The sequence below is a fragment of the Mauremys reevesii genome, linkage group 23, assembly GCF_016161935.1.
Source record: "Mauremys reevesii isolate NIE-2019 linkage group 23, ASM1616193v1, whole genome shotgun sequence".
Taxonomy (NCBI): domain Eukaryota; kingdom Metazoa; phylum Chordata; order Testudines; family Geoemydidae; genus Mauremys; species Mauremys reevesii.
The window spans coordinates 3,348,530-3,358,434 of NC_052645.1; the positions used below are offsets into that span (position 1 = coordinate 3,348,530).

A 9,905-nucleotide genomic window follows, 5' to 3' on the forward strand; every position below is an offset into this window, starting at 1 on the left:
TTCCCTGACTGGGAATTGAACCCAGGCCTTGGCAGTGAAAATGCCAAATCCTAACCACTAGACCACCAGGGAGCTAATGTCATTTTTCTTCTCTCTTATGTTACACTTTCTTAGGCTACTTTCTATCCACTTTCTGAAATTGCTCCATTGTCCATTCCCTGAGGGGCTGGGAGCAGAAAGTGCAGGAATCCCTGTACTCAGGGTCACAACCTGAGCCCAACCCAAGCCACTGAAACAAACTCAAATCATGCTTCCTCCAGCAGGATCACAGAGCCACACAAAAAAACCCATGAGGAACAATCCTCCTCTGCCTTCATTTACCCCATCGCAACCCTCTCAGCAGCCGACTCTTGCAAGAAGCACACTGAGCTGATAGGAGCTCTGGCATAGAGACCAAGGGAGGGGTGTTGCTCCCCCTGGGTGTTAGCTGATCACATTCTGATTCCATGTAACGAGGCTCTGAGCTTTGCCATCTTGTGAGTTCTGAGTGCTGAGCCCCCCGGACCCTTCTGCTGGGAGCATGGGGATTGCACAACAGCTGCAAGCCCTTTTCCCGTCTCCTTGTCCTCCTCAGCTTCCCCAGACCTTCCCCACAAATGGTTCTATCAGGCGCTGGAGGGATCTAAGGACCTGCAGGTTTCCCTCACCCATCTCCTAAATCAAACAGTGATTCCTTTCTCTGACACTCCTGGGCCTGGGCTTCTTTTGAGTTTTTCCCTAGGGGACCTGATTCCCTGTGAAAATGTGTGTGTGGCATGTGGGGAACTCAGACTCAGACTCTCCCCCACTAGATGAGTCCAACAGCACCTCCCCTTGGTGGGAGAATCCTAAATTCCATCCTCCCACCCTGGTTACTCTGAACAGCTGATGGCGGCAGCATGCTAAATCAACCCCAGCTCTCTGGTCTAAAAAGCAGCATTTAACCAGCCTTGTGACAGCTCCGGTTTGCTCACTGGAGACATAACGAACCAGGAAAGAAGGCAAATGTCAGACAGGGAACCTCAGCTCACAAATAGACACCCTCAGGCTCCTCCTACACTGTGACTGGGCAGTTGACTGACTTTCAAGCTAGCTAGCTCAGTTGGTAGAGTGTGATGCTCTTAATCCCACCATCATAAATCCAAGCCCCATGGTGGGTGGTAGCGACAGCCCTTAGGTGTCACTCTTCTGCTAATAGTCACAGACCAAAATGAAACAAACTCTCTATGCTCTTCGGCAGGTCATGTTTCTTCCTCTCTCTGAGCTTCAGTAAAACATAAAGAGAGACCAAACTGACATTTGCATCCTCTGTTAAGAGAGGATTTTCTCCTGTTCCATTCTTCCCCAGGCAAGAAGGGGATAATAACCATTTAACGGATGTCTGCAAAGAGAAAAGTTTGGTCTTTATAAATAGGACGATGATCAATTGTTCTCCATGTCCACTGACGGTAGGACAAGAAGTAATGGGCTTAATCTGCAGCCAGGGAGATTCACGTTAGATGTTGGGAACAGCTTTCTAACTCTGAGTGTAGTTAAGCTCTGGAATAGGCTCCCAAGGGTGTCTGTGGAGTCTCTGTCATCGGAGGTTTTTAAGAACAGGTTGAACAAACCTCTGTCAAGGATACTCTCCATATACTTGGTCCCATAGACAACCTGCTCTGGCTCTGGTTCCCTCCTTCTGCTCCCTGCCTGGGCCGGCTGCTGTGGGCACTTGACCCCACATGGCCCTGACACATCGTCTCTGCTTGGCCCTGCCTCTGCAGAGAGGGCTGAATTTCACCACCTCTCCAGGGCCCTTGCAGCCGTACAGCTCTGTAATTCGATGCCATCGCAATATGATATAAACAACAAAAGTGGAAACACCCCAATCTAATGTGAAAGTAGAATGAATTATATTACAAAAATAGATAGGATTAAAGAAATGCTGTCTGTACCTTTAAGGAAAATCGCTGGAATGCTGGAGTCCAGGTGTCAGGAATATAGACATTAACATAGAACAATTGCACCGTTTAAGGGCAATTGGTGAAGCATTAGCCTTAGATCGATAGGAGTTAGTAAGGAAGTAGGATATGCATGCTATGCCCCAGGTGAATTTTGCTGTTTTTCTCCTTTGTTCCTTTGTTTGATTCCCGCTCTTTTATCTGTATAAATAAGACTGTTTGGGTCTTGCATGGCCGCTCACATTATCTGGGTATTATTAGCAGGAGCGCTGTGCTAATAAAACAGAGTGGTCTGACAAACTGTGAGTCCTGAGTCTAACTTTGACAATTTGGAGGTTCCACCGAGATGGCAACCGTCTTCACTAGGGCTGTGTGATTCCTGACTGTTTTTGTAGGACGACCGTGGAAGCCGGCACCTGGGCATTTGGCCCGAGCGGTCCTCCACCAGAACAGAAAGGTGCATGACCACAGTGAAGTCTACGCCATTGAACCTGTTGGTTCCCACTCTGTTCTGGTAGGGATCCCGGGATCTGACATCAGGAATCTGGTCAGGTAATTATTTCTGTGTTTTGTCCGGACTGAGGACTGTTCTGTCTCTGTGTCTATCCGTCTTCCTGTGGAGTGTTTGAGTCTGGGTGCCATCTCCGTCCGGGGATCGGCCGACCAAGGGGTTTCCTGTCCCCGCGGTCTGAGTGAGTGGAATCTGCACAATCGCAGCCGCACCACACTTTGGGTAAAAGCCTTGGTGTGAAAGCAAGGGCGATTGAGGCAGTAGCCTGTGGGCTCCTTTTGTGTGTTGCTCTGACGAACCCGAATTTCCTTCTTGTGCGATTGGTGTGTGAAGTCCTCCTGTATGAGTAACCAGACGTCTAAGTCAGGACAGTTCCCTAAACGAACGCTGGCTCATTTTATATATTTAAGATGGGTCCAGACTCCTGTAAGAAGGGTCTGGACTCCTGTAAATTTCTGGAAAAATGGTCTAGGCTAACTCAGGGGGATCCCAAAACTCAGTGGCCACTGTTAAAATCTTGGAACAAAGACCGAGTGGACGTCTTAAAGGACAAACTCGGCCAACCTAAAACTAAATTGGCTAAAGAAGAGGTTAATTGTTTCATTCAGTGGTGGGAAGAGGCAAATCGTAGCTGGACAAAATAAAAAACTCGCCTCTCTCAAATATTCAAATAATCAGTTAAAAGCTTTATTAAAAGCCTCCTCTCCCACCACCAGACCGAGTGCTCCCCTTTACCCCGTTCTCAAAAACCCACCCCGGATCGATCCAACCCCCTTAATACTCCCATCTCATTGTAAAAAGGACAAAAAGCAGGATCGGGCCCAGAAAAGTAGGCAAGCAACAGATAAAAAAAAAAAAAACTGAAAAACAGGTTGGAAGCCCTAAGGGCATAGTGTAAGGAGTAAGAAAAGCAGTAAGTGCAGGCATGAACCCCTGGAACAATACTTAAAATGGTGAAATCTGAGGTGATAAAGGTGTTATTTTGGGAGATAAACGAGTGATTTAAGGAAAGAGAGTGAAAAGTTAACTCTACAGAGGCTGGAGAGAATTAAGCAGTTAAACTTTGTGAAAATGTTAAAAAGGACCATGTTAAAGAGAGAGAATTCTTGGTTTCTTTGCAGCCATTCTGAAGGGAAAATGGGCCCTTTTCCAAAAGAATGCCTGTAAATAATCCAAATATATATAGAGCTATGTAAAAACAAAGCAGTGCAAAGGAATGTTAAGGAAAAGAAAATGTGTGTGTATCTAGTTGTCTGTGAAAATATGTAAAGTTCTAAGAAGCTAAACCAGCACATCTGGTTTGTAAAACTCCTGTTTTGTAGGTGTAAGATAAATTGGTTTTGTTTTTGTTTTTAATGCCACTAAAAATTCATTTGACTCTTAATTCAAAGTTGCAAAACTGAGAGACCTTTTTGCAAGACACAGGTAATTAGTGTTGTTTGGCTTTGGGATCTGGCATTTAACCCTTAAGGGGTAACTTGATTCTTTATAAAATTTAAAATGTTTTTTAAATAAAAACCAAGTCATGGCTGCAATAGGGCAGTCAAAATCAGGAGAATAGGGAGAGATTCTGGAGTCTTTTTGTTTGGTTGGTTGTTGTTTTTTTTTTTTTTTTTTGGTAACAATAGCAGATAAGAGCTGTAGTGAAAGAATTAAAAAAAGAAATATTTTAACAGTGCCCCTCCGAAGCAACAGCAGAGGTGAGGTGCACAAAACAAAAAGAAGCAATGTTAAAAACACTGAGCCTTAAAATGGCTTTGTGTAATCAGACTGTCACTTTTGATAAGGGTACATAAAACTCTGTAAAAAAAAAAGAAACAGTTACATCGTATGTAAAAATTAATATGGCTAATGTTTAAAAAAAAAAGTTGTAATATAGAAGGAATGTGCTTTTTCCCTAGGACATGTGCAGTGTATATTGTAAAAAGGGGTAAAAGAAATACAAATGAAATATGCTACTGAATTAAAATCCTATTAGGGCTCCAAAAAGAGCCGCAATAGACTGTTTTCTTTTTCAGATCTCTGTGTGTTTTGTAAGCAGGAGTTGAAAGTGGAAAGAAATCAAAACTCTGGTGGAAGTTGATTGTGTCCCTTTTAAGACAGAGTCTCTGAGCTCTGCTGATGACTTTGAATCCAAAAGCCAAGCCTATGTTGATGCAAATTACCTAACTGATAAAGGAAGGTGAAAACTGCCAGCACAAAAGAAATTGCCTAAATAAAAGACATGGTATAACAAGATCCCTTTAAGAGATTTGATGCTAAATGTTACTGTTAATATTAAACATTGAAATAAATTTAATGTTAGTAAGTACCCCTGTAACAACGTATAGTGTGTATGATTTTTGGAAAAATCCTTGAAGGTAATATGGTAATGATGCTTCTCAGCTATTACCTGTGAATAAACTTAAAACTTAACACAGCAGGAAAAACATTACAAACTTGGTCTGCTATATAAGAGGAAAAACTTGAGGTCCACCACCTCATGAATTTAATAACTAAACAGTGGAATAATTTCCCCATAACCCTTAAAAAGTAAAAGCCATTAAAACCTGGCCTGCCTATAAAAAAAAACAAAAACAAAAACAAAAACAAAAAAACACAGGAAAATATGGGGAGCAAGGGTATTTGTAAAATAAAGGAATCTTTTAAGCGACAATCAATGCCACCCTGAAAGGTGTAGAAAAATGTTTTTTTGTCTTTTAGAAAATCAGAAATGAAAGTTAAAAAAAAAACATACTGCAATAGCTATGACATGTACTGAAATGCAGATATTTAGAACATAAAATGTTTTGGATAATATAAAAAAAAATTAAGGTTTTAATACATCTGTTAAAGCAAAGAAAAAAATAATTGTTTAATACCTATCAATATAACTGGATGCAGTATGTCTCCAGTACGGTAAGACAAAATTTGTTAAGTGAAGAAATTGTTAAAATTGCACACCAACAGGCTCTGGAAGCAAAGAGATGGAAAGTTAGCCCACTCCACAGATTGCACCTGGGATCCTTCTGGCTACCTCAGACCTCAAGCCAGTGGGCTGGGAGGAAGGGAAACTATTGGACACTAGAGGTTGTACCAAGTGGACTCCTCAAAAGTGGGTATGCTTATCCATGCCTGTTGCTCCAAAGCCCTGTAGTAAAAACATCTCACTAGAATCCTGTATGTGGGATAAAATTAATAATTAAACCAAAGTATTGTATAACGGGCAATGTGTGTATTAATTCTTGAAAAGAAGTGTTTTAAAAGAATAAAAGTGTTAGCAACCCACCAGTAGACAAATGTACATGTAATGTAAGTACTGTGTTTACCAATAATCACATTTACTATTTGCCACAACCAAAAAGTCTCAGCTTACTGTAAGCTGATTTAGCTGAGTTCTCTATCAGTCTTGGCATTACATGGCAAACAGTTACCCATTATCTGTTTAAAAAGGTAACATAGTTCCTAAAAACAAACAAACAAAACAATGTGGGAAACAGAACCATTCACATTATCTGGATGGACTCCCACAACTACTGGCATACTAATGTTACTACCCCTAATTGTTTTTGGTTTTAAATTATATGTGTTTAACTGAAATGTTTAAAATATGCTGGTGAATAAAACAAATGTATGCAAAGCTAGAGCCTCAGGCCCAAATCACCTCCCAGTATTTTTACTACATAAGAAGTGACACTGGCGATTCATAATCTTAGTGTCAAAAGGGGGATATGTAGGAGCTGGACTTTATAATGTATAATTGGAGCTGGACTTTATAATGTATAATTTGATTTCATCCTACCAGCCACCCTTTTTGAATAGCAGAAAGAAATGACCCTCTGGGACTATAAGATTCTGTTTTCCCATATGCATTACAAATTGGGCCCTCTCTAACTCTTTGTTTTAAGATTTAGGTAGTAAGAGACAGGATTCTCTATTGTGTCTATGTTAAGTAAATTAGAGAAACATTGAAGGCCTGGGTCTCAATGTAAATTGTCTTGGTTAATTGTAAAACTTAGCAAGGTTTAATTTGCAATGCCTTTTTGCGCAATATAAAATACTACTGTTTGTATTCTCAATCTGTTTGTGTGAATGAGGAATGAATGCATCAGGAAAAGATAAGGTGTGAAGGCCATTGTTATAGCCAGAGTCAAGAAAAGAAGCAAAAGACTTAAAGAGTATCAAAGAATCATCAGGCACTGCTTACTACCCAGACGGCTGTTAAACTGTCTGGCATCCATAGCATGAATACATGCTTTGCCGTGTAAGAATGCACCACCCTCAGCGAACCAATCACCACCTCAGGACCACGCAGAGTCAATTTTGACTCCAGAAGATGACATAGAGGAACAGCCTGCAATACCTTACAATCTACGTTCTCGTAAGGGTTGCCAGAAGCAGACGACTACCTAAAGCAAGGCCCAAGAAAAAGCAGTAGTGAGCCTAGCGCCTGCTGCCTGGTGGACATAAAACTGTGACTACAGTTCCCTCAGTTGAGGTTGTCAGAACCAGAAGGGCCCTGCCTCCAACATGTGGTGCCTGTTCCTCGGCTGTTGGTGTCTGAAGGTCTGGGGAGTCCACAATGACAATTCTTTTATCCAGCAGCAAGTGTGGATAGCTCAGACCCTTAATATTTCTAAATGCTGGGTCTGCAGCCACATCCCAGCCCACTCTCAAACTGATGTTCCTGTCCTGGCTATCCCACTCAATTCCCCAGACCTCACTGGAGGACCTTGTCCGTTTAACACAATATGGAACAGTAATGACACCTGGGAAGAGACTATTGGCAGTTCCTTTAACTCACTTGGGGGAGTAATACACCAGGCCAAAAAAAAAAAAAAAAAAAAAGGCTCCTGAGGTTAAAAGAAGTAGTTAAAATAATGGCAAATAAAACTGGAGAAAGTTTAAGAGCCCTGGCCAAAGAAACAGGGGCAATCCGACAGGTGGCCTCCAAAACAGTCAGGCATTGTACATAGTGCTGGCGGCCAAAGGAGGGACCTGTGCTCTCACTGGAAAACAATGCTGTGTGTTTATACCTGACGATACCAATAAGGTAATAGATCACGCTAGCCACTTAGAACAAATCGCATATCTTCCCCATGAAGAGCCGAGTTCTTTATGGAAGTGGCTAAGTAACCTGTTCAATTTCTCTGGCATAGGAAACTGGTTGTTTCAGGGAGCCCTGACTATCCTGTTTGGAATCTTAGTGATTTTTGTATGTTTTCAGTTAATCTCCTGTTGTATCCAAAATTGTGTAAAATATGCCACCCAGGTGACTGCCCCAAAACAGAGTGCTAATATGATGATTTTAAATATCGCTGATGAACAAAAAGATAAAGAACGGTTAATATGTGGAACCCAGTCCATCGTTGGTCATGGCGAAGCGTGACCAAAAGGAGGGATTGTGAAAGTAGAATGAATTATATTACAAAAATAGATAGGATTAAAGAAATGCTGTCTGTACCTTTAAGGAAAATCGCTGGAATGCTGGAGTCCAGGTGTCAGGAATATAGACATTAACATAGAACAATTGCACCGTTTAAGGGCAATTGGTGAAGCATCAGCCTTAGATCGATAGGAGTTAGTAAGGAAGTAGGATATGCATGCTATGCCCCAGGTGAATTTTGCTGTTTTTCTCCTTTGTTCCTTTGTTTGATTCCCGCTCTTTTATCTGTATAAATAAGACTGTTTGGGTCTTGCATGGCCGCTCACATTATCTGGGTATTATTAGCAGGAGCGCTGTGCTAATAAAACAGAGTGGTCTGACAAACTGTGAGTCCTGAGTCTAACTTTGACACTAACATCTAACAATTCAGCGTGAACTGACATTCCACAGCACAAAGTGACAACACGTAGGAGTGCAAAGCCCGACAGTTCAGCACCATGCAAATGAACGCCCCATGGGGCAAAATGACACACTGCAAAAGACCTCAGCTCAAATCAACGCAACACAAGGCGGTGCAAAAACCATACAACATGAAACAATGCGTCAGAGTGCACAGTGACACTGTGCAAAACAGCTCAGTGTGGAACAACGACACAGCACAAACCAACACAACAGAATCCTATAGAAAGGTAGGGCAGGGAGGGACCCCGAGAGTCAGGACCAAATCTCCCTAGGCCAGCCCTGACAAGTGTTTGAAGAACAGGGAAACAAAGGGCACCACAAACTTATGTTTTTTGGATGAGCCAAGAAAAGGGAGTAGCATTATCCCCCTCGGGTAGCCCCTGTTCAATTCCAGGTCAGAAAGCAAAATTCTTCTGCAAGAATATCCAAAAAATGTTGTGTTTCACTTTACTTCATAAGTACAGTTGTGTGGCAATGAAATGATAACCCTAAAGTTTCATAAAAGTGCAGGAAATATGGATGTATCTGAGAAAATGGCTTGGAATGAAGAAAGACAAAAAGTGATCAGTCGAGAGAACAGGCCCTGTTTCCCCCTGGTTTGGAACTTTTCTCACAACTACTGGAATAGAAAAGCTAAGCAAATGGGGTTCTATTGTTCCAAAGGAGATTGAAGTGAGGCCATTTTCTCCAGACAGAATTAAATGGTAATGTCAGGAGTGGGATTTGAAACCACATCTCTATGCAGAGACCAGAACACACAAGGGACTGGAAAAAAAATGAGTCTTATAACTAGCACTTTAGACCAGTCCACCATCCTGATACTACAAAGAATGTGACTTATCAAACCTAGCTTTCATTAATAGTTGATAAACTCTTTAGGGAGGTCAAGATGGCACATCTCTTTCAACTCCTAGAGACCTTCTACAGCACAGCGGAATTTCAAACACACTCACCCAGATCTAAAGTTACCCGTTTCCTGGAGCTCCATGAGTTCTATGGTGTTGTAATCTCCCTGCTCACGTTTTAAGTGAACAAAAGATGGGTGCTGGCATTCTGAGACAGTAATGGTGAACCTCAAAATCCTGCCCTGGGGGCCAGACAGTTAAGCAACAAGCACCCACAACCTCTATCTTGATAGCCAGGGCCGGCTCCAGACCCCAGCGCGCCAAGCAGAGAAAGATCCAGCTTTCCCCAGCACAGTCATGCCTGCGGGAGGTCCACCGGAGCCGCGGGACCAGCGGACCCACCACAGGCACGTCTGCAAGAGGTCCCCCCGAGCCGCAGGACCGGCGACCGGCAGCGCGCCCCCTGCGGCATGCCGCCCTGCTTGGGGCAGCCGGATTCCTAGAGCCGCCCCTGTTGATAGCATCCTCTCTGGGAACAACTCACTTACCAACAGCTGGGGTGTGACATCTTCATTTCTTTGTTGTTCTACCACTGTAGTCCCCACTTTCCTATTGCTTGTCTGTATAATCTCTGTCTGGCGCTGTGATTGTTTCTGTCTGCTGTATAATTAATTTGTTGGGTGTAAACCAATTAAGGCGGTGGGGTATAATTGGTTAGATAATCATGTTACAATGTGTTAGGATTGGTTAGTTAAATTTCAGTAAAATGCTTGGTTAAGGCATAGCTAAGCAGAACTCAAGTT

At 42.5% G+C, this 9,905-nt stretch overlaps 1 non-coding gene across 1 annotated transcript; it reads right to left on the minus strand.

The window, feature by feature from the left end:
- TRNAE-UUC lies at window positions 1-72 on the minus strand. The gene has a single exon. It is a non-coding gene; the product is annotated as a tRNA-Glu (tRNA).
- Window positions 73-9,905: the final 9,833 nt, after the last annotated feature.